General features: G+C 39.2%; 1 pseudogene; it reads left to right on the top strand.

Annotated features, from left to right (window-relative positions):
• Nucleotides 1-15,819, top strand: part of LOC100663975 (protein Shroom3-like) — a 28,326-nt pseudogene extending 12,507 nt beyond the window's left edge.
• Nucleotides 15,820-23,921: the final 8,102 nt, after the last annotated feature.

Below are 23,921 nucleotides of genomic sequence, written 5' to 3'. Positions count from 1 at the left end.
TTCTGGTATGCAGATTTACTTTAGCTTAGTTCCTCAAGAATTTATCAATCATTTACTCTATGACTATCACTGTATGGGCCACTATGGGAAAGACTTCAAAATCTATTTGATATTTGATGTAGCCTCTATCCTTGAGGAGTTTAGGAACTAAGGGATGACTTTTCTCAATATTCTTCCATACCAGTCTAAGCCATGGATATTTGAAAATTACAAGGAATACTTTGATATTCCCTGCGTCTTTGTACTCTTAGCCTATCTACAGAAGAGATAGAGGGAGAAAGGGAGTCCTGGAAAGGGCTTTGACTATGTAATTCATGTCTTCTGTGTCTGATTTCAATACTGATTTTCTCTGTAGTGAAAGCTCAGACTGCTGCTTTCTTGATTTCCTGGTGGTAAACTTGGGATTTATTCCATCTGTCCTTCTAATCGTCCTCCTGATTTCTAGGCTAGACCTGGAGATGCCTAGGAAAAATTGATGGATAAAACCCTAGGAAGTAATTTTATCTAAAATGTTCTATTGTAAAATGCATTAAGACATTTCAGAATAAAAATGGCTGAAAACTGTTAAATTCTTACTCTATGGCCAGCTTTGGTTCTCACAATATTCTTCGAAGTTGGTACACCTTATTTTATAGATGAGGAAAAGAAAACATGGCAAGGTTATGTAAGTTTCCCAAGAACCAAATCTAATAGGTGGCAGAGCTGAGATTTGAACTCAGCTTTGTATGTGTTCTGAACACTCCCCGACTCTCTCAACCACTCTGCTAAATGCCCTCACCTTTGATGAACACTAGAGGTATATGGATAGAGAAGCAAGTGGGTAGGTGACTTCATTTATTTGATTCGTTAATAATTATTGAACTATATAACTTAGCATTTTTCAGTTCCTTGTTCACATATTTATTTAGGGAAGCTATGGGGGAAGATAAATAATACTTAAGGTACTTGGGATGGATTACAGCAGCATCCCCAGCCATGGATGTGACTTCAGAAAGGCCTCTGACGTGCAAATGAATCACCTACAATGACAAAAACTTTGCTCTCATGTTTTCATGTCTTCATCTTAAGGTGTTTTTGTTGCTTTGGTTAGTTGACATTAAGTAGATTCTGACCCATGAAGACCCCATGTGTTAGAAAGTAGAATTGCGACATAGGGTTTTTTTTTTTTTTTTTAATCATTAGTACGGTTTAAAATGCAACATGACTTAATAGTTGGGGAAATATATTGAAATATTGTCATTCAAGCAGGTATTTACAGAACTTCACAAGTTAAAGAGTGGCAAGTACTCTGACAGAAGCACTTGGGTCTGGTTTCCTGAAAGCAGAGCCTGAGATGGGATTCTTTCGTAAATGGTAGAGTGAGTAGATGCTCTCAGGTGCAACTTGTGAGCGAAGCAAGGACAGAACACGGGGAAGGAGAACCTCAGTCTGATCCCATGGAGAGGCTCTGGAGCAAGAAAGCCTCTAAGGAGTTGAGGAGAGAGGTTGTTTTTTTGTACCCCCAAAAAGCCAGTCGTTGATTACCCCTTCTATCTCCCACCTCTATTCTGTCTGTGTCATGTGGAATTTCCCACTCTCAGACATTTCCAGTAAAGCTGGCTTCCAGTGCATCAGGGTAACTCCTGGGAGAGGTTATAATTGAGAATGGTCAGCAGGCTGACTCCTAACAACTGAGGGCAAGGGGGAATGCCTTGCCATTACCATCTACTAAAAAAAAAACATGGAGAAAATGAGGAAACAAAAAGGAAAGAGATTATTTTCACCTGGTGGAGAAATAATTTTTTGGTCATGAACACTATAATATGAATAAGGTACTCAAGAATTAAATTTTATAAAATAATGTTGGGGAGGGAAGGGAAGAAGGAGAAAGAGAGGGAAAGTATCGAAAAGTAACAATAATTGCATTAGTGTTATTCCTCATTAATTTAAACTGATATGATTAAAGGATGGGCCTTTTAAAGATCCTAATGACGTCCTCAGAGGGAAAGTTTAAAAACTTTTCCAACTATCAAGCTTATTGTTATTACTATTGGTTTTTTTTTTTTTTTTTGGCCTTTTTTCTAAAACATTTACAAAATCAATGAATAAGCTTGTGAAAATCAAGCTGATGCCTTCAAGTGCTCATCAAATTCCATAACTGGTGCCTGTCTCCTTGTATAGCACTTGTGATCTGTTTTCTCCTGCCAAAAGTCATATTTTTCCGTCTTGTTTTGCTCGGCATCTTAGGCAAATCATGGTGTGAATTACATACATCATTTTATAAGATGATAATTTTCACCAAATTTTTTTTAAAAACACCATAGGTACACATTTCCTCCACAAAGTACCCCACCTCCTATATCATAATACCCATAATTATGGCAGTAGAATATTCGTGACCTTTGTCCCAACCACTTGGTTTTAACCAGAGTCATATTAAGTAGCTTATAGAAAGGTCACATAAGAAATTAATGTGAACTACATTTAATTTTTATAAATATTTAGTTAGTTTCTTCAGACAAAACATCAATAGAATTTTGGCTATTATAAAATTGCAAGAAGTGAACAGCCTTCATCCAATTACTCTGAAAACAAAAGTGCTCCCAAAGTGTAGCAATATGGAATTTTCTTGTTAAAAAAAATCTGAAATTTCTCTACAACCTATATAGTAGGATCATTCCAGTTAATCTACCATGTTGATTCTAATTCCCCTGTTACTAAGGCAATGTATCTTTACTCTCCTTCCTAAATTCTCTCCAATTAAGTTACATGATATATTCTCACAGTCAACGTTGCCACTTGCTTGTCTCCCATCAGCCCTCCATTTCTGGCTCTTGCTGCTCTCTGGTCACATCATTGACCTTCTCATAGCTGACTTCAGTGGGTTCTCTGTACAATGTGTGACCTCATACTTCTGGGGGCTTTTGACCCAGTGGATTGTCCCTTTACTTGTTACCTGTCCTCAAAGTCATTCTTCTGATTGGGGGCAATTCTCTTTCCTTTTGAGACTCCACTTCCTTTCCTACCTTGCTCCTGGGCTATCTTCTGCTGGCCTTCCTTATATAGGAGCATTTCCCAGGCTGCTTCTTCAGGGCTCTTTTATTATCTATGCAGTGTAGGAGTTAAAGAGCATTAGAGTCAGAAAAAAAAAAAGTTTGAATTCTGATTCAGCTGACTTATAGCTGAATAGCTTGGAAAAAATTATTTTAAATTTTTTAAATGCTGTATTATCTTATGTATAAATTGAAACTGTAATATTTATTCCTTATTTAACAATGGTCTTATAGAATTTGGTGATTTTTTGGAAAAAAGTACTTTGTACAGTATTGGCATACAGGATAAACTCACAGAAAATGGTAGTTATTTTATCTCTGGATAAATACATCTGTATTCACTTCATAAAAGTAAACTTCATAAAAGCAGGGATATGTTTTATTTCTGACACTGGAATAAGTGCATGGCATAAAATAACCACTCAATAAATGGTTGCTGAATGAATTAGTGGATATCCAAAGAAAAAACTTTCAGTGAAATTTGTTAGCTATTTTGGAGTCGGCCCCGTGCAGAACTGAATAAAATGCTGACAAGTCCTGCGTTATCTCCACAGTCGATTGAAGATTGGACCGTTGTGATCCACAGAGTCATCCGTTGGCTGATTTTCAGATGTAGATAGCGCAGTCTTTCTTCCTAGTCTGTTAGAGTGTGGAAGGGCTACTGAAATCTGTTCAGCATCACAGCAACGCACAAACCTCCACTGACAGACAGCTGTTGACTACACACGAGGTGCATTGTTGTCAGGTGCCATCGGGTCACTTCTGACTCATAGCAACCCTACGTACAAGAGAACGAAAACACTGCCCCATCCTGCCTCATCCTCACAAACGTTATATAGTTGAGCCCATTGTTGCAGCCACTGTGTCAGTCCATCTCGTTGAGGGTCTTTCTCTTTTTTGCTGATCCTTTACCAAGCATGATGTCCTTCTCCAGGGAACAGTCCCACATGATAACATGGACAAAGTACATGAGATGATGTCTAGCCATTATTGCTTCCAAGAAGCACTCTGGCTGTATTTCTTCCAAGACAGACTTGTTCATTTTTCTCACATTCAATGGTATAGTCAATATTCTTTTCCAACACCAAAATTTAAAAGGCATCGATTCATCTTCGGTCTTCCTTATTCATTTTCCAGCTTTTGCATGCATATGATTGAAAATACCATGGCTTGGGTCAGGTCCACCTTAGCCCTCAAAGTGACACCTTTACTTTTGAACACTTTAAAGATTTCTTTGCAACAAAATTGCTCAATGCAATACATGATTATCCATAATGTGTTATGAGTCACACGGTAAACTCCCTTTGCCTAGTCAATAAAACACAGATAAACATCTTTCTGCTATTCTCTGCTTTCAGCCAAGATCCACCTGAAATCAGTAATGATATTCCTCATTCCACGTCCTCTTCTAAATCTGGTTTGAATTTTGGCAGTTCCTTGTAGATGCTGCAACAATTTTAGAAATAATCTTCAGCAAAATTTTACTACACATAAGGTACATTACCAGGAAACAAACCCTGGCCTCTAGTATGGAAGGTGAGAACTCTACCACTGAACCACCCATGTCCCTTGATATGCCTATTTCAGTGAAGTGGTGACTCAAAAATTTAACTGCTTATCCTGACTTCACATCTAAACTGTAGACTGATATTTCCAAGCACTTATTCTGTATCTCTCTGGATATCCTATAAACTTGTCAAGGTGAATATACACTTTTTTTCAACCTATACCACCTATCCCTGATAACAGCACAATCCATTAACTGGGTGCCATCCTAGTTTATCTTTCTCACTGGCATTTTCTTGTCTAGCTGGTTCCCAAGTAGTAATTATCTTTAGAATATACCTTCTCCCCTCTATTTCTATTTTTTTTATGCAGATGGGTGTATAAGTAGCTATATTTCTTTTTTTCTCTTTCCGAAACGTTCCCTACAGTGAGCTTGATCAAACTCAAAATAACCCTCATTTTACAATCTATTGGTGAGCTAGTGGAAGAATTGAATATAAAATTTTTTTTTAACATTTTTAATTCATTTCAATAAGACAAACCCAAAAAACTCTTTTGCCCCTTTCCTTGTTTTTTATTTTATTGTGTTTTATGTGAAAGTTTATAGTGCAAATTTGTTTCTCATTCAAAAATTTATATACAAATTGTTTTGTGACATTGTTTGCAATCCCCTCAATGTGTCAGCACTCTTCCCCACTTCCTTTCTACCCTGAGTTCTCTATGTCCATACGTCCAGTTTTCCTGTCCCTTTCCGCCTTCTCTTTGCTTTTGGACAGATGTTAACTATTTAGTCTCATATACTTGACTGAACTAAGAAGCACCTGCCTCATGTGTGTTATTTTTTGTTTTATAGGTCTATCTAATGTTTTGCTGATAGGTGGACTTCAGGGGTGGTTTCAGTACTGAGTTAACACAGTGTTTGAGGTCATATTCTAGGGGACTCCTCCATTCTCTGTCAGACCAATAAGATTCTTGTCTTTTCTTGTGAGTTTGGATGTTTTTCTACATTTTTCTCCTGCTCTGCCTGGGACCTTCTATTGTGATCCTTGTCAGAGTGGTTGGTGGTGGTAGCCTGGCACCATCTAGTTCTTCTGGGCACAGCTGGTAGAAGCTGTGGTTCATGTGGTCCATTAATCTTCTGGACTAATATTTTCCTTGTGTCTTTAGTTTTCTTCATTCTCCTTTGACCAGAATGTGATAGGACCTATAGATGCATCTTAGGTGGACACTTGCAAACTTTTAAGACCCCAAACTCTGCTCACCAAAGTAGGGAATAGAACATTTTCTTTATGAGCTATGTTGTGCCGTTTGACCTAGATGTCCCCCGAGACCGTAGTCCTTAAAGCTCTGCCCCAGCAACTTCGTCCCTCAAGGTATTTGGATGTGTCTAGGAAGCTTCTTTCATATTCTTGGCATAGACGAGTGAGCACCTCCAGTGCTGCATCCATTTGTTGAGACATCTCAATTGATGTTCTATCAATTCCTGGAGCCTTGTTTTTCTCCAATGCCTTCAGAGCAGCTTGGACCTCTTCCTTCAGTACCATCGGTTCCTGATCATATGCTACCTCTTGAAATGTTTGAACATCAACTAATTCTTTTTGGTATAATGACTCCCTGTGTTCCTTCCATCTTCTTTTGATGCTTCCTGCGTCATTTAATATTTTCCCCCATAGAATCCTTCACTATTGCAACTTGAGGCTTGAATTTTTTCTTCAGTTCTTTCAGCTTGAGAAATGCAGAGCATGTTCTCCCCTTTTGGTTTTCCATCTCCAGCTCTTTGCACATGTCATTATAATACTTTACTTTGTCTTCTCGAGAAGCCCTTTGAAATCTTCTGTTCAGTTCTTTTACTTCATCAATTCTTCCTTTTGCTTTAGCTGCTCAACGTTTGAAAGCAAGTTTCAGAGTCCTCTCCAACATCCATCTTGGCCTTTTCTTTCTTTCCTGTCTCTTCAATGACCTCTTGCTTTCCTCACGTATGACGTCCTTGATGTCATTCCACAACTCATCTGGTCTTCGGTCACCAGTGTTCGATGCATCAAATCTATTCTTCAGATGGTCTCTAAATTCAAATGGGATATACTCAAGGTCATATTTTGGCTCTCGTGGACTTGCTCTGATTTTCTTCAGTTTCAACTTGAACTTGCATATGAGCAATTGATGGTCTGTTCTACAGTTGGCCCCTGGCCTTGTTCTGACTGATGATATTGACCTTTTCCATTGTCTCTTTCCACAGATGTAGTCAACTTGATTTCTGTGTGTTCCGTCTGGCAAGGTCCATGTGTATAGTCGCCGTTTATGTTGGTGAAAGAAGGTATTTGTAATGAAGAAGTCGCTGGTCTTGCAAACTTCTATCATTCAATCTCCAGCATCGTTTCTATCACCAAGGCCATATTTTCCAACTACTTATCCTTCTTCATTTCCAGCTTTCGCATTAAAATCACCAGTAATTATCAATGCATCTTGACTGTATGTTTCATCAATTTCAGACTGCAGCAGCTAATAAAAATCTTCTATTTCTTCATCTTTGGCCCTAGTGGTTGGTGCGCATGTTTGAATAATAGTCGTATTAACTGGTCTTTCTTGTAGGCCTGTGGATATTATCCTATCACTGACAGCATTGTAGTTTAGGATAGATCTTGAAATGTTCTTTTTGATGATGAATGCAACACCATTCCTCTTCAAGTTGTCATTCCCAGCATAGTAGATTATGTGATTGTCTGATTCAAAATGGCTAATACCAGTCCATTTCAGTTCACTAATGCCTAGGATATCAATGTTTTTATGTATTCCATTTTATTTTTGATGATTTCTAATTTTCCTAGGTTCATAATTCGTACATTCCGGGTTCCGATTATTAATGGATGTTTGCAGCTGTTACTTCTCATTTTGAGTCATTCCACATCAGCAAATGCAGGTCCCGAAAGCTTTACTCCATCCACATCATTAAGGTCGACTCTACTTTGAGGAGTCAGCTCTTCCGCAGTCATCTTTTGAGTGTCTTCCAACCCGGGGGCTCATCTTCCAGCATTATATCAGACAATGTTCTGCTGCTATTCATAAGGTTTTCACTGGCTAATACTTTTCAGAAGTAGACTGCTGGGTCCTTCTTCCTAGTCTGTCTTAGTCTGGAAGCTCAGCTGAAACCTGTCCTCCATGGGTGACCCTACTGGTGGCATACTGAATACTGGTGGCCTAGCTTCCAGCATCACAGCAACACACAAGTCCCCACAGTATGACAAACTGACAGACACAGGGCTCAGGGAATTGATGGAATATCAATTGAGATGTTTCAACAAACAGAAGCAGCACTGGAAGTGCTCACTCTTCTATGCCAAGAAATATGGAAGATAGCTTCCTGGCCAACTCACTGGGAGAGATCCATATTTATGCCTATTCCCAAGAAAAGTGATCCAACCAAATGTGGAAATTGTAGAATACTATCATTAATATCACACGCAAGCAAAATTTTGCTAAAGATCATTCAAAAACGACTGCAGCAGTACATCGACAGGGAACTGCCAGAAATTCAGGCAGGTTTCAGGAGAGGACATGGAATGAAGGATATCATTGCTGATGTCAGATGGATCCTGGCTGAAAGCAGAGAATACCAGAAGGATGTTTACCTGTGTTTTATTGACTATGCCAAGGCATTCAACTGTGTGGATCATAACAAATTATGGATAATATTGCAAACAATATGAATTCCAGAACACTTAATTGTGCTTATGAGGAACCGTTATATAGATCAAGAGGCAGTTGTTCAGACAGAACAAGGGGATACTGATTGGTTTAAAGTCAGGAAACGTGTGTGTCAAGGTTGTATTCTTTCACCATATCTATTCAATCTGTATGCTGAGCAAATAATCTGAGAAGCTGTACTATATGAAGAATAATGGGGCATCACAATTGGAGGAAGACTCATTAATAATCTCTGCAGAAGACACAACCTTGATTGCTGAAAGTGAAGAAGGCCTGAAGCACTTATTGATGAAGATCAAAGACCACAGCCTTCAGTATGGATTACACCTCAATGTAAAGAAGACAAGTATCCTCACAACTGGACCAACAATATGACATGATAAATGGAGAAAAGATTGAAGTTGACAAGGATTTCATTTTACTTGGGTCGACAATCAACACCCATGGAACCAGCAGTCAAGAAATCAAACGACACATTACATTGGGCAAATCTGTTATAAAAGAACTCTTTAAAGTGTTGGAAACCAAAGATGTCACCTTGAAGACTAAAGTGCACCTGGCTCAAGCCATGGTGTTTTCAATCACCTCATATGCATGCAAAAGCTGGATTATAAATAAGGAAGACCAAAGAAGAATTGACACTTTTGAATTGTGGTGTTGGTGAAGAATATTGAATATACCATGGACTGCCAAAAGAATGAACAAGTCTGTCTTGGAAGAAGTACAACGAAAATGCTCCTTAGAAGCAAGGATGGTGAGACTGCGTCTTACATACTTTGGACATGTTGTCAGGAGGGATCAGTCCCTGGAGAGGGACATCATGCTTGGCAAAGTAAAGGTTAGGTGGACAAGAGGAAGACCCTTAATGAGGTGGATTGACACAGTGGCTGCAATAATGAGCTCCAGCATAACAGCGATTGTGGGGATGGCGCAGGACCGGGCAGCGTTTCGCTCTGTTGTGCATAGGGTCGCTACGAGTCAGAACCAACTCTACGGCACCTAACAACACCAACAATATAGAATACTTCAACACCTCAATAAGAAAAAGACAAATAATTCAAATAAAAAATTGGCAAAGAATATGAACAGACACTTCACCAAAGGAGACATTCAGGCAGCTAATTTTAGAAATTAGACCCTTGTTGGAAATGCTGTAGCCGAGAATTTTTTTCCAGTCTGTAGGTTCTCTTTTTCTCTTTTGGTGAAGTCTTTTGATGAGCATAAGTTTAATTTTTAGGTACACCTAGTTATCTAGTTTATCTTCTGGTCTGCAAATTATTATAGTGTATAATTTTTTTTTATGCCATATATTTTTAACCCTGGTGGTGTATTGTTTAAGTGCTATGGCTGCTAACCAAGAGGTTGGCAGTTCTAATCCACCAGGTGCTCCTTGGAAACTCTATGGGGCAGTTCTACTCTGTCCTATAGGATCGCTATGAGTCGGAGTCAATTTGACGGAGTGGGTTTTAGTGTTGTCCCTATTTTTTCTTCCGTGATTTTAGGTTTTGTATTTATGTCTTTGATCATTTTTGAGTTAGTTCTTGTGTATCGTGTGAGATATGGCTTCTGTTTCGTTCTTTTAATAGATTGACATCCAGTTATGCCAGCACCATTCGTTAATAAGACTGTCTATTCCCGTTTCAATAGACTTTGATGGTTTGTCAAATATCAGCTGCTTATAGATGGACGTATTTACATCTGGGTTCTCGAATCTCTTCCATAGGTCTATGTGTCTGTTGTTGTACAAGCACCAGGCTGCTTTGACTACTGTGACTGTATAATAGGTTCTGAGATCAGGTAGTGTGAGGCCTCCTACTTTGTTCTTTTCTTCTTTAATGCTTTGCTTACATAGGGCCTCTCCCTTTCCATATAAATGTGATGATTTTTTTGTCCATGTCTTTAAAGAATGCTATTGGAATTTGGATTGGGACTGCATTGTATCTATAGATCACTTTGGGGAGTATTGACATTTTCACAATGTTGACTCTGCCTATCCATGAACATGAAGGTAGGTCTCCTTTGGTTTCTGGCAGTAGTGATTTGTAGTTTTCTTTGTATAGGGTCTATATATCCCTGGTTAGATTTATTCCTAAGTATTTTATCTTCTTGGGGGCTATTGTAAATGGCATTGATTTGCTGAGTTCCTTTTGGAAGTTCTCTTTGTCAGTGCAGAGGAATCCAACTGATTTTTGTATGTTAACCTCTTATCCTGTGACTTTGCTGAAATCTTCTGTTAGTTCCAGTAGCTTTCTTCTGGATGCTTTGGGGTTTTCTGGGTATACGGTCACATCATCCACAAACAGGTATAGTTTTACCTCTTTCATACCAATTTGGATGCACTTTATTTTCTTGCATTATTGCTGTAGCTAGGACTTCCAGCACAATGTTGAATAAGAGTGATGATAAAGGGCATCCTAGTCTGGTTCCTGTTCTCAAGGTAAACAGTTTGAGTCTCTCTATTTAGAATGACGTGAGCTGTTGGTTTTGTATAAATGCCCTTTATTGTTGGGTTGTTGTTACATGCTATTGAGTCGGTTCTGACTCATTGCGACCCTATGCACAACAGAACGAAACACTACCTAGTCTTGCACCACCCTCACAATCTTTGTTATGCTTGAGCCCATTGTTGCAGCCACTGTGTTAATCCATCTCATTTAGGGTCTTCCTCTTTTTTGCTGAACCTCTACTTAAACAAGTATGATGTCCTTCTCCAGGGAGTGATCCCTCTAGATAACATGTCCAAAGTATGTGAGATGTCTCGCCATCCTTCTTTCTAAAGAACATTCTGGATGCACTTCTTCCAAGACAGATTTGTTTGTTCTTTTGGCAGTCCATGGTATATTCAATATTCTTTGTCATCACCATAATTCAATGGCAAATGTCTATTCTTCTTTGGTCTTCTTTATTCATTGTCTAGCTTCCTCATGCATATGAGGCAATTGAAAACACCATGGCTTGGGTCAGGCACACCTTAGTTTTCAAAGGCGACATCTTTGCTTTTCAACACTTTAAAGAGGTCTTTTGTAGCAGATTTGCCCAATGCAATGTGTCTTTTGATTTCTTGACTGCTGCTCCTATGGGTGTTGATTGTGGCACAAAGTAAAATGATATCCTTGGCAACTTCAATCTTTTCTCCATTTATCATGATGTTGCTTATTTGTCCAGTTATGAGGATTTTTGTTTTCTTTATGTTGAAGTGTAATTGATACTCAAGCCTGGGATCTTTGATCTTCATCAGTAAGTGCTTCAACTCCTTTTTACTTTCAACAAGCAAGGTTGTGTCATCTGCACAAGGCAAGTTTTACTAAGTCTTCCTCAAATCCTGATGCCACGTTCTTCTTCATGTAGTCCAGCTTCTTGGATTATTTGCTCAGCATACAGATTGAATAAGCATTGTGAACAAATACAACCCTGATGCACACCTTTCCTGACTTTAATCCACACAGTATTCCCTTTTTCTGTTTGATCAACTGCCTTTTGATCTATGTAAAGGTTCCTCATGAGCACAATTAAGTGTTCTGGAATTCCCGTTCTTTGCAAAGCTATCCATAATTTGTTATTATCCACATGGTCGAATTTCTTTGTAGTCATAAACCACAGGTAAACATCTTTCTGGTATTCTCTACTTTCAGCCAGGATGCATCTGACATCAGCAATGATATCCCTGGTTCCAAGTTATCTTCTGAATCTGCCTTGAATTTCTGGCAGTTCCCTATCGATATACTCCTGCAGCCACTTTTGAATGATCTTCAGTAAAATTTTACTTGCATGTGATATTAATGATATTGTTCAATAATTTCTGCATTTATTTGGATGACCTTTCTTGGGAATAGGCATAAATAAGCATCTCTTCCAATCAGTTGGCCAGGTAGCTGCCTTCCATATTTCTTGGCATAGAGGAGTGAGCGCTTCCAGCACACATCCATGTGTTGAAGCATCTCAATTGGCATTCCATCAATTCCTGGAGCCTTGTTTTTAGCCAATGCCTTCAGTTCAGCTTGGACTTGTTCCTTCCTTCAGTACAATTGGTTCCTGATTATGTGCTACCTCCTGAAATGGTTAAATGTCGACCAATTCTTTTTGGTATAGTGACTCTGTATTCCTTCTATCTTCTTTTGATGCTTCCTGTAATGTTTAATATTTTCTCTGTAGAATCCTTCAATATTGAAACTCGAGGCTCCACTTTTTCTTTAGCTCTTTCAGCTTGAGAAATTCTGAGTGTGCTCTTCCGTTTTGGTTTTCTGTCTCCAGATCTTTGCACTTTTCATTATAATTCTTTTTCTCTTGAGTTGCCCTTTGAAACCTTCTGTTCAGCTCTTTTACATCATCATTTCTTCCTTTTGCTTTAGGTACTGGACATTCAAGAGCAATCTTCAAAGTCCATTCTGATATCCATTTTGGTCTTTTCTTTCTTTCCTGTATTTTAATAACCTCTTTCTTTCTTCATGTCTGATGTCCTCCATGTCATTTCACAACTCATCTGGTCTTTGGAGTTGTCTCTAAATTCAGATGGGTTATACTCAAGATCATACTTTGGCTCTCGTGGACCTGTTCTAATTTTCTTCCATTTCAACTTGAACTTGCTTATGAGTAATTGACGGTCTGTTTCACCGTTGGTCCCTGGCCTTGTTCTAACTGTTGATGTTGAGCTTTTCCATTATCTCTTTCCACAGATGAAGTCAATTTTATTCCTGTGTATTCCATCAGGTGAGGTCCACGTGTATAGTCGCTGTTTATGTTGGTGAGAAAAGGTATTTAAGATGAAGAAGTCGTTGGTCTTGCAAAATTCTATCATGCCATCTCCAGCATTGTTTCTTTTACCAAGGCCATATTTCCCAGCTACCAATCCTTCTTCTTTTTCCAACTTTTACTTTCAAATCATCCATAATTACCAATGCATCCTGATTGCATGTTCAGTCAATTTCAGAGTGCAGAAGTTGGTAAAAATCTTTAGTTTCTTTATCTTTGGCTTTAGTTATTTGTCCGTAAATTTGAATTGTAGTTGTGTTAACTGGGAATGACAGTGAGGGGACTGCCAGGCATCAAAGGAGCCTAACAGGACTGAGCTGCTGGGTGGGGCCAACTATGGGCCTTGGGGCCCCCAGAGAGTGGCTAGGACACTCAGGAGGACCAGGAATTTCAAGTCGGCTGAAGACCTGCTGGAGTGCTCCAGTGTCCTGGCTATTCCTGCCCACATGTGGTCCAGGTCATCTCCCACTATAGACAAAAAGCACCAGGATATGCTTTTGTGGGACAACAGTCTTCTTGTGAAGGATCCATGCTCCTTGACTGGCACTGGATCTAGGTCACTCAGTTGTTTGGTAAGAAGCCACTGTTCACACACCATCCTACCGCAGGCTACAGAGCAATTGGTGGCCCCTCAGTTCCCAGTGAACCCTGGACCCTCACAGACAATCTAGCAGAACACCTTGTCCCAGGCCACTACCAGCAGGAATGCAAGACCATCTTACAGACACCAGGGCGGGACCACAGACCCCACTCAGCTCCGCTCTGACTTCCACTGTGTCCTCTACCTACTGCTCACAGGCTGCTGCTGACCAGTAGGCTGAGAAGAACAGTCAGGAAGGACGACAGCCTCTTTCACTCTGCACCCCTGCAATAACCCCTCCAAAACAACAGTCCCAGCCTGACCCAGTCTCCAAGTTCCAGAGGCTTGGAATCCATCAGCCCAGAGAATGGGATAGAGAAGAGGATGAAGAAAAAGTTCTCACTGCCCCAGAGGCCTCTTCTACCTCCTCCTCCTTAAGTAAAATGGGCCTAAGCACAGTCTGAGAGGACAGTCTTCCTGAGAAACCATTGTCGCCAGAGTTTGTAAACTTGAAAACTATAAAAAACAGCAGAGTCTTCCAAGCTAAAGAGCACTTTTGAGCCAGATACACCTGTTGGGGCCCCAAGCAGTCAAGGGAGGATCTGCCTTCCATTATCCAAGTCAGTCCTGTAGGCTTCCCCACCACCTCGGGAAGATTATGACAATGAAGTGTTTGTGAAGTAATTGCAACCCGTACCAGTTCTAGCCCCACATTTGAAGCTCTTCCTCCACCTCCACCCTCTCCACTGAGCCTGGAAACCCTGGTGAATAGCTTGGATGACTTTCCTCTCCCCAAGCTGTGTGTGAGGCACAGCTGGACAGAGAAGCTTACGAGGACCACGATACCAGCAGCTCTAGCAAATTTTCCAAGATGATGACTTCAAGAGAAAGACCAGACCCTGGTGTAGCCCATTTGGTGGGTAGTCAGATACTGGCTTCTAGACTCCAAGCTTCTATCAGGGCTTTGGGGCCAATGAGACCAACTGACCCTCCATCATGGGTGACCAGCCCCAGCTGGCTGGGTTTCTTGGCACACAGCTAAGTCCAGGGCAGCCGCCTCCCATTCAGACCCAAAGCCTCACTCACGATCCAGTCAGTGGAACTCAGGGCTTAGAAAAGAAAATCAGTGCTGGTATTCAGAAGATCTTAAAAGACACCAGAACAGAGCCTTTAGCCAAAGAAATTGTCCACCAAGACAAATCTCAGGCAAATATTTTGGTTTCAGACTCTAGAATGAAGAGAACTATGGACCTGATGGAAGGCTTGTTTCCCCGAGATGTTAACTTGATGATGGAAAATGACATAAAGAGAAAGGCCATGGTGAGAGTTGTCAACTGCCCAGGGTGCAAAGATAAGAGGAGTGAAGAAAAGGAAATGATGGGCATGTTGGTCAACTGTCCTGCTTACTACAGTGTGTCTGCATCCAACGCTGAGCTTCTGAACAAAACTGAAAATATACCATTAGAGGTGAATGAGAAAGGGGAGCAGGCAGATGAAAAGAAGGAAGAACTCACGGGAAGCTTCACGCACAAGCTTGACACCCTTCAGAAAGTGAAAGGGAGTCTGCTGATGGACGTCAAGCTCAGTAATGCCTTGAGAAAGTAGAGGCTTTGATCCGTAAGCGCTGCAAGCCCAATGAGTTTGACAAATACAAGATGTTCATAGGGGACTTGGACAAAATGGTAAACCTGCTGCTTTCCCTCTTGAGGTGCCTGGTCCATGTTGAGAACATCCTTAGTGGCCTTGGGGAAGATGCCAGTAATGAAGAATGGAGCTACCTCAAGGAGAAGTGGGATGCCCAGCAGCTCAAGGACAACCTCCATCGAAGAGAGCAGGTGGTGCTGGACGTATAGGCCAATTACCTTTTGGAGGAGAAACTCCAGGACTACCAGCATTTTGTGAAAATGAAGTCAGCACTCCACACTGAACAGCAAAAGCTGGATGAAAAGATCAAACTGGGCCAGGAGCAGGTCAAGTGTCTGCTGGAGAGCCTTTCCTCAGATTTCATTCTGAAGGCAGGGGCACTGACTTTGCCCCCTAACCTTGCAATTGAAACAGCTCCTGCGGGGAATGTACTTTCAGTAGTATTTATCCAGCATTAACCTCTCCATGGAAAACTTTGTGGCATAGTGGTTAAGAGCTATGGCTGCTAACCAAAAAAATCTGCAGTTTGAATCCACCAGGTGCTCTTGGAAACCCTATAGGGCACTATACTGAGTCCTCTAGGGTCACTGTGAGTCAGAATTGACTTGATGGCAATGGATTTGGTTTGGTTTTAACCTCTCCACTTTAACCTCTTAGAAAACATCCAAACAAAAGATCACCTTTTCTCTCAACACTAATTATTATGAAAAATGTTTTAGTACAAACCACTGTTTAAACTTTATGGGTTATTGATTTTTTTCTGGATAAAAGGAAATAAATTCTGTCCAGGAAAGTCTGTTTTTTCCTTCTTTCCTTTCATGATTGATCCTCTGAGAGCTCGAATGCACCTGGGGACTTACCCCTTTCCATCATTACGTTCTAGTATCAAGAAAATTAATGAAACTGTGAGAACTGGTTGGAGGGTATTTGATCATTTAATTTTTAATAGGCTGAGGCAACATAGATCAGTGTGTTCCACCGATAGGACTATATCAACAATTGCCTTCCTTTCTTGTGGGTAGAGTATCCTGATGGCAGGGTACAAGTCCTCGTTAATGAAGGGTCTGCAACATAAAGCCTTAAAAAGACAGACAGGAGGTGGGACCAAGACAGTGGAGCAGTCAGTTGCTTCCAGTGATCCCTCTTACAACAAAGACCTGAAAAAACAAGTGAAGTGATTATATATATGGCAAGTAGGGGCCCTGAATATCAAAGGCAAAGTTAGGAAATTGGACTGGGCAGCAGGAGGAGGGAGAGATGGTTCAGAAACAGCGAGGAGTTGCTAGACCTGACTCGGCAGGAACCAGTGCCTCTTGGTGGCATGACCACTGCAGGGCTAGTGTAGCGTTTGGGACATGGGTTCCTCAGGGAGAGACAGTGAGCTGCACAGTCTTCTCACGTCTCTGGAATCAGAGAACAGTGCTCTTGGCAAAATATAAGTACTTGTGTTAATTTACTGCAAGTACTTATATTTTGTTTCAGTGGCTGCTGATTTTCCAAGGTCTGAGATAGGTTCTGCTTCATACCCTGAGCCATTCTTCTGGCCTTAGAGAAGAAATAAATTAACAATTGGGGGGAAAGATAATCTGCCAGCTCCCCTAAGCTGGGAACTCAGGGCAGAAGAGGCTCCTGTCCAGGCACTGATGGTCCACAGAGTTTGAATGCCTTTCACTGCTGCATGGACTTGTGTGGGCCCATTTCAGGAGCTTAGGGCCTTGTTGGCAGACTGCAATGGTGTATGTGCCTGAGATCTGACTTCAACTGTGTGGTGGAGAGGTGGGTTTTTGATGTTCCACACCACTCTGCCTATTAAACAGGGTTCTCACCTACACACATCAAGTACCTGAGGACTGGTGGCTCCACCCATGCCTCCTAACCACCCATGACAGGTGTCCAAGGATAAGTGGTACCTCCCAGTCCTTACAACCAAAAGCCTACAGTCCAGCTGCAGAACCCACCCACCTGTGCACTCGAGGGAACAGGTATGCACTTTCCTCACAGACACTCAGGGGATGGTTGTCAGCCCCCTGCCTTGCTCAGAGCATGACACCCTGCTGCAACCAGATACCTATGCTTACACCAAACACCTCTGCCCCTCTAAGACTGTAGGACAGAGCCTGCACCACGCACTTGGTGACCAGCTACCTGGACACATGGGCTGAATCCATACAAAAAAGAGTGAATGGACTCCTGGGTTCATATACCTGGTGACAGTTCTAGCCACCTGGTGACAGGACGTTAGAACTTCAAAGGCACAAGTAACCAAGCTAGCTCACTCAAGCAGCCTATTTGGGCATATCAAAACAAAACAAAGCAAGAAGCTAGGATACAGTAAACCAAAAAAAAAAAACCCAGTGCTCTCAAGTCGATTCCAATTCATAGCACCCCTATAGGACAAGTAAACATAAATTAATACAATAACTTATACATAGCTCAGAGGCAACAGTCAATATCGAATCCATAAAGAAGCAGACCATGATCATTTCAGCAAGCTCTCAAAACAAAGAATCAAGGAATGTTACAGAAGAAGATGTTTTCCTGGAATTGCCAGAGGTGGAATACAAAAGATTAATATACAGAACTCTTCAAGAGATCAGGAAGGAGATCAAGTAAAATGCAGAACAAGCCAAGGAACAGACAGATAAAGCAGTCGAGGAAATTAAGAAGGTTATTCAAGAACATAACGAAAAATCTAATAGGCTGCAAGAATCCATAGAGAGACAGCAATCTGAAGTTCAGATTAACAATAAAATTTCAGAATTAGACAACTCAATACAAAGTCAGAGGAGCAAAACTGAGGAAATGGAAGTCAGAATTAATAACTTGCCACCCATATATTTGAATAAAAATCAGATAAAAGAATAAGAAAAAATGAAGAAACTCTAAGAATCATGTGGGACTCTATCAAGAGAAATAACCTACAAGTGATTGGAGTACTAGAATAGGGAGGGAGAATAGGGAGAATTGTTGAAGATTTGTTGGCAGAAAACTTTTGTGATATCATGAAAGATAAGAAGGTATCTATACAAGATGCTGATCGAACCCCACATAAGTTAGATCCCAAACAGAAGTCACCAAGACATATTATAATCAAACTTACCAAAATCAAATAAAAAGAGAGAATTTTAAGAGTGGTTAGGGATAAACGAAAAGTCACCTACAAAGGAAAATCAGTAAGAATAAACTCAGACTACTCAGCAGAAACCAGGCAGCAAGAAGGCAATGGGATGACATATATAAACCATTGAAGGAAAAAAAAATTGCCAGCCAAGGATCATATATTCTGCAAAACTTTCTCTCAAATATGAAGGCAAAATTAGGACATTTCCAGATAAACAGAAGTTTAGGGAATTTGCATAAACCAAACCAAAACTACAAGAAGTAATAAAGGGAGTTCTCTGGTTAGAAAATCAGTAACATCAGACATCAACCCAAGAATAGAACACAAGACAGAGCAACCAGATATCAACCCACGTAGGGAAATCACAAAAATAAATCAAGAAGAAAAAACACTAAAACAGGGTAACAGCGATGTCATTATGTATAAGATGACAATATTAAATCAATAAAGGCAGACTAAAAAATGTAGTTAAACATCATTTATATAGAGATGAAGTCAAGGCCATATAAAGAGAGTAAGGTTTTGCTGAAACTTAGAAAAATAGGGGTAAATATTAAGGTAACCACAAAGGAGCGTAACAATCCTACACATCAAAACAAAATACAAGAGAAACACAAAGACTCAGCAAAAACAAAATCAACAACAATGGAAAACAAGAAGAGACAATATACAGAGATAAACTACTCAGCACAAAAAATTAAGTGCAAAAAGAAACTGTCCACAATGCACAAAAAAAGACATTAAAATAACAGTACTAAACTCATACCTATCCATAATTACACTGAATGTAAATGGATTAAATGCACCAATAAAGAGACAGTGAGTGGCAGAATGGATAAAAAAACAAGATCCACCTATATGCTGCCTACAAGAGACATACCTTAGACTTAAAAAACAAACAAAATAAAACTCAAAGGATGGAAAAAACACATCAAGCAAACAGCAATCAAAAAAGAGCAGGAGTGGTAATATTAATTTCCAACAAAATAGACTTTAAAGTTAAATCCACCACAAAGGATAAGGAAGGACACTATATAGTGATTAAAGGAACAACATACCAGGAGGATATAACCATACTAAATATTTATGCATCCAATGATAGGGCTTCCAGATACATAAAACAAACTCTAAAATGGAGATAGACAGCTCCACAGTAATAGTAGGAGACATCAACACACAACTTTCATTGAAGGAAGAACATCCAAAAAGAAGCTCAATAAAGACACAAAAGATCTAGATGTCACAATCAACAAACTTGACCTCATATACAGAACACTCCACCTAACAACAGCCAAGTATACTTTCTTTTCCAACACACATGGAACATTCTCTAGGGTATATCACATATTAGGCCATAAAGCAAGCCTTAACAGAATCCAAAACATCAATATATTACAAAGCATCTTCTTTGACCATAAAGCCATAAAAGTAGAAATCAATAACAGAAAAAACAAGGAAAAGAAACCAAACACTTGGAAACTGAACAATACCTTGCTCAAAAACTACTGGGTTTAGAAGAAATTAAGGACAAAATAAAGAAATTCATGGAATCCAATGAGAATGAAAACACTTCCTATCAGAATCTTTGGGACCAGCTAAAGCAGTACTCAGAGGTCAATTTATAGCAAGAAATGCATGCATCCCCAAACAAGAAAGGACCAAAATCAAAGAATTATCCCTACAACTTGAACAAATAGGAAGAGAGCAACAAAAGAAACCCTCAGGCACCAGAAGAAAACAAATAATAATAATTAGAACAGAATTAAATGAAATAGAAAACAGAAAAACAATTGAAAGAGTTAACAAGACCAAAAGCTGGTTCTTTGAAGACATTTAAAAAATCAATAAACCACTGGCCAAACTAACAAAAGAAAAACAGGAGAGGAAGCAAATAAACCCAAATAAGAAATGAGACAGGCAATATCACAACAGACTGAATTGAAGTTAAAAGAATCATAAGAGAATACTATGAAAAATTGTACTCTAACAAATTTGAAAACCTAGAAGAAATGGAAGAATTTCTGCAAACACACTACCTACCTTAACTGACACAAACAGAAGTAGAACAATTAAATAAACTCATAACAAAAGAGATTGAAAAGGTAACCAAAAAACTCCCAAAAACAACAACAAAAAAAGCCCTGTCCCTGATGGCTTCACTGGAGAATTCTACCAAACTTTCAGAGAAGAGTTAACATCACTACTGCTAAAGGTATTTCAGAGCATAGAAAAGGATGGAATACTCCCAAAATCATTCAATGAAGACAGCATATCCCTGATACCAAAGCCAGGTAAAGACACCACAAAAAAGAAAATTATAGACGTATATCCCTCATGAACTTAGATGCAAAAATCCTCAACAAAATTCTAGCCAATAGAATTCAACAACATATCAAGAAAATAATTCACCGTGACCAAGTGGGATTCATACCATGTATGCAGGAATGGTTCAACATTAGAAAAACAATTAAACGAAAGGCAAGAATCACATGATCTTATCAGCTGATGCAGAAAAGGCATTTGACAACATCCAACACCCATTCATGATAAAAACTCTCAGCAAAATAGGAATAGAAGGAAAATTCCTTTACATAATAAAGGGCATTTATACAAAGCCAATAGCCAACATCATCCTAAATGGAGACAGTCTGAAAGCATTCCCCTTGAGAATGGGAACCAGACAAGGATGTCCTTTATCACCATTGTTATTCAACATTGTGCTGGAGGTGGTAGCAAGAGCACTTAGGCTAGAAAAAGAAATAAAGGGCATCCAAATTGGTAAGGGAGAAGTAAAAGTATTTCTATTTGCAGATGACGTGATCTTACACATAGAAAATCCTCAAGAAAACTACTGAAACTAATAGAAAAGTTAAGCAGTGAATAAGGATACAAGATAAACATAAAAAATCAGTTAGATTCCTCTACAACAACGAAGGGAACATTGAAGAGGATATCACCAAATCAATACCATTTACAGTAGCCCCCAAGAAGATAAAATACTTAGGAATAAATCTAACCACAGACGTAAAAGACCTATACAAAGAAAACAACAAGGAACTACTGCAAGAAAACAAAAGAGACCTACATAAGTGGGAAAACATACCTTTCTCATGGATAGGAAGACTTAACATTGCAAAAATGTCTATTCTACCCAAAGCAATCTATACATACAATGCAATCCCGATCCAAATTCCAATGACATGTTTTAATGAGATGGAGAAACAAATCACCAAATTCTTATGGAAGCGATCGAGGTTCTGGATAAGTAAAGCATTACTGAAAAAGAAGAAAAAAGTGGGAGGCCTCATACTACCTGATTTTAGAACATATTATATAGCCACAGTAGTCAAAACTGCCTGGTACTGGTACAACAACGGATACATAGACCAATGGAACAGAATTGAGAATCCAGGCATAGATCCATCCACATATGAACAGTTGATATTTGACAAAGTCCCAAAGTCTGTAAAATGGGGAAAAGCCAGTGTCTTTAAGAAATAGTGCTGGAATAACTGGATGTCCATTAGCAGAAAAATGAAACAAGACCCATACCTCACACCATGCACAAAAACTAGCTAAAAATAGATCAAAGATCAGGGATGACCTCAGAAATGAAATAAGGCAATCTGCAGAAAAAGCCAAGGAACACACTGATAAAACAGTTGAAAAACTCAAAAAGATTATTGAAGAACATAGTAGAAAAATTAATAAGTTGCAAGAATCCATAGAGAGACAGCATGCAGAAATCCAAAAGATTAACAATAAAATTACAGAATTAGACAATGCAATAGGAAGTCAGAAGAGCAAACTTAAGCAATTAGAATGCAGAATGGGACATCTGGAGGACCAGGGAATTAACACCAACATAGCTGGAAAAAAATCAGATAAAAGAATTAAAAATAATGAAGAAACCCTAAGAATCATGTGGGACTCTATCAAGAAGAATAACTTGCATGTGATTGGAGTCCCAGAACAGGGAGGGGGGACAGAAAACACAGAGAGAATAGTTGAAGACCTGCTCACAGAAAACTTCCCTGACATCATGAAAGACGAAAGGATATCTATCCAAGATGCTCATCGAACCGCATTTAAGATTGATCCAAAAAGAAAAACACCAAGACATATTATCATGAAACTTGCCAAAACCAAAGATAAAGAGAAAATTTTAAAAGCAGCCAGGGAGAAAAGAAAGGTCTCCTACAAGGGACAATCAATAAGAATAAGTTCAGACTACTCAGCAGAAACCATGCAGGCAAGAAGGCAATGGGATGACATATACAGAGCACTGAAGGAGAAAATCTGCCAGCCAAGGATCGTATATCCAGCAAAACTCTCTCTGAAATATGAAGGTGAAATTAAGATATTTACAGATAAACACAAGCTTAGAGAATTTGCAAAAACCAAACCAAAGTACAAGAAATACTAAAGGAAATTGTTTGGTCAGAAAACCAATAATATCAGATACCAGCACAACACAAGGTCACAAAACAGAACATCCTGATATCAACTCAAATAGGGAAATCACAAAAACAAATTAAGATTAATTAAAAAAAAAAAATGCTCGAAACAGGGAATCACGGAAGTCAATATGTAAAAGATCACAATAATCAAAAAGAGGGACTAAATACAGGTGGCATAGAACTGCCATATGGAGAGGGATACAAGGCGATATAGGACAATACAAGTTAGGTTTTTACTTAGAAAAATAGAGGTAAATATTAAGGTAACCACAAAGAGGTATAACAACTCCATAACTCAAAATAAAAACCAAGAAAAACATAACAACTCAGCAAACATAAATTCGACTACTATGAAAATGAGGAACACACAATTTACAAAGAAAAAGTCTCAGCACAAAAAAGTAGAAAAATGAAATTGTCAACAACACACATAAAAAGGCATCAAAATGACAACACTAAGCACATATTTATCTATAATTACGCTGAATGTAAATGGACTAAATGCACCAATAAAGAGACAGAGAGTCTCAGACTGGATAAAGAAACACGATCCATCTATATGCTGCCTACAAGAGACACACCTTAGACTTAGAGACACAAACAAACAAAAACTCAAAGGATGGAAAAAAATATATCAAGCGAACAATAAGCAAAAAAGAAGAGGAGTAGCAATATTAATTTCTGACAAAATAAACTTTAAAGTTAAATCCACCACAAAGGATAAAGAAGGACACTACATAATGATAAAAGGGACAATTGACCAGGAAGATATAACCATATTAAATATTTACGCACCCAATGACAGGGCTGCAAGATACATAAATCAAATTTTAACAGAACTGAAAAGTGAGATAGACACTTCCACAATTATAGAAGGAGACTTCAACACACCACTTTCGGAGAAGGACAGGACATCCAGTAAGAAGCTCAATAGAGACACGGAAGACCTAATTACAACAATCAACCAACTTGACCTCATTGACTTATACAGAACTCTCCACCCAACTGGTGCAAAGTATACTTTTTTTCTAGCGCACATGGAACATTCTCTAGAATAGACCACATATCAGGTCATAAAACAAACCTTTGCAGAATCCAAAACATCGAAATATTACAAAACATCTTCT

The sequence above is a fragment of the Loxodonta africana genome, chromosome 4 (assembly GCF_030014295.1).
Source record: "Loxodonta africana isolate mLoxAfr1 chromosome 4, mLoxAfr1.hap2, whole genome shotgun sequence".
Taxonomy (NCBI): domain Eukaryota; kingdom Metazoa; phylum Chordata; class Mammalia; order Proboscidea; family Elephantidae; genus Loxodonta; species Loxodonta africana.
Note: the sequence above shows the minus strand (reverse complement) of the source record. Positions and strands in the feature narration are given on the sequence as shown.